Here is a 2,288-nt window from a genome sequence, read left to right as displayed (position 1 = left end):
GCCGAGCGCAGGTGGATCCTTCGATCCAAGCCTTGGCAACATGGTGAGACCTCGTCTCAAACAAAAATACAAAAACTAACTGGTTCCATAACCTGGACTCAAAGTTAATAAATAGATAAATAGGCCGGGGGCGGTGGCTCACGCCTGTCATCCCAGCACTGTGGGAGGCCGAGGCGGACGGATCACGGGGTCAGGAGATCGAGACCATCCTGGCTACCACAGTGAATACCCATCTCTACTCAAAATACAAAAAAGTAGCCAGGTACGGTGGCGGGCGCCTGTAGTCCCAGCTACTCGGGAGGCTGAGGCAGGAGAATGGCGTGAAACCGGGAGGCAGAGCTTGCAGTGAGCCGAGATCGCGCCGCTGCCCTCCAGCCTGGGCAACAGAGCGAGAGTCTGTCTCGAAAATAAATAAATAAATAAATAAATAAATAAATGAATGAATGAATGAATGAATGAATGAATAAAGAATAGCAAATAAATAAATACATTAAAATTGAAAACTAAAAAAAAATAAAAATAAAAAAGTGTAGCCGGCCGGGCGCGATGGCTCACGCCTGCCATCCCAGCACTTTGGGAGGCCGAGGTGGGGAGATCACCTGGGGTCGCCAGTTCGAGACCAGCCTGACCCACATGGAGAAATGCCGTCTCTACTAACAATACAAAATCAGCCGGGTGTGGTGGCCCATGCCTGTAATCCCAGCTACTCTCAGGAGGCTGAGGCAGGAGAATCGCTTGAACACGGCAGGTGGAGGTTGCGGTGAGCCGAGATGGTGCCACTGCACTCCAGCGTGGGCACCAAGAGTGACACTCCGTCCCAAGGAAAAAAAAAATGAAGTGCTGTATTCTGTTATTTCTGCTTCCTGCCCTGAGAAGAACATAGTACAACTGTTGCCTGCCAGCCTGCCTGCCTGCCTGCCTGCCTGCCTGCCTGCCTGCCTGCCTGCCTGCCTGCCTGTGACAGGGCCTCACTCTGTCTTTCGCCCAGACTGGAGCACAGTGACACCATTATGGCTCGCTCACTGCAGCCTCAACCTCCCCAGGGTTAGGCGATTCCTCAAGGGATCCTACGGCCTCGGCCTCCCAAAGCGTTGGGGTTACAGGCGTGAGCCACCAGCACCCGGCCTGAGTTAATACGTCTGGTCTCACTACGTCCTCACCACACACCCATGAAGAACTCAAGTCAAGAGAGAGTCGGCAAGAGACTCTCAGCATTCTCTCCTGAAAGCACGAGTGTCCCGAGCGCCTGTGGTTTCAGGTGGCCGCGCGTAGAGGAGAGATCGCCAATGTTTCCAGAGAGGTGCGAGCCACAGTCATTCGAGGGCATCCGAGCACGAGATGGGGTTTCTGACAGCGACTTAAGGGCCAGGAAGGGCCAGAATCTGCCGAGGCCCGTGTTCCAGGGTGGGGCCGATGGAACCCAAGGTAGAGGGAGTCAGCGGTCCGCACGGAGAGAGCTCCAGCCCTAGGCCCCGCTGTGCAGACCGAATCAGAAGGAAGAGAGTCCTTCGTCCTACATGCCACATCCCTCACATCCCCCCACTGAACTTGGGAGCGGATCCGTGTTCCAAACACGAGGTGACTCTCGGTTTGCAATGGATCACAAGGGGCCGGGCTTTCCAGAGTCGGCAGGATAGAGAAGTCATTCTGGCTCGGCCTCCCCCATCCCCCGGGAACGGTCCCGCTGGTGACTTTAAACGAGCCGGGGCTGGCCTGGCCGGGCCATAGCCGCTACGGGAGTGGGGTGGCGGTGGGGTGCGGGCGGTGTGGGGTGGGGGGATGCCTGAGGCACTGCAGAAAGTGGGCCTGAGCCTCGAGGATGACGGTGCTGCAGGAACCCGTCCAGGCTGCTCTATGGCAAGCACTAAAACCGCTGCGCTTACCGAGATGCGGTTTTCCTCGCAGAACGCCTTTATGCAGAAGTACACTCAGAAGAAGCCTTGTTTTCACTGGTGACCTGTCCTTACCCCTCAGGAAAGGCCTATAAAGCATATAGACTCTGGAAAGGACACAGTGGTACTGCACCGCCATGCAAATACCGGCTTGCAAAATGTTGCGTGGATCTCAGCAAGCTTGTAGAAGGGGAACACATCTTATCGGGTGGAGTGTTTCCTAAGCAGAAAAGCCATGACGATATTTTTACTGAGTCTGGTGATTCAGCTCGCTTTACTCTCTCATTGCCGGGACACGCATATCGCAAGACAGATCGGCTTGCCAAAGGATCAGAATGTGACCAACAGGGCCTTAGTTGAAATCCTTTCCTCTGGTATCCCTTTGAATCATTATGT

Source organism: Pongo abelii, chromosome 11, assembly GCF_028885655.2.
Source record: "Pongo abelii isolate AG06213 chromosome 11, NHGRI_mPonAbe1-v2.0_pri, whole genome shotgun sequence".
Taxonomy (NCBI): Eukaryota; Metazoa; Chordata; class Mammalia; order Primates; family Hominidae; genus Pongo; species Pongo abelii.
Note: the sequence above shows the minus strand (reverse complement) of the source record.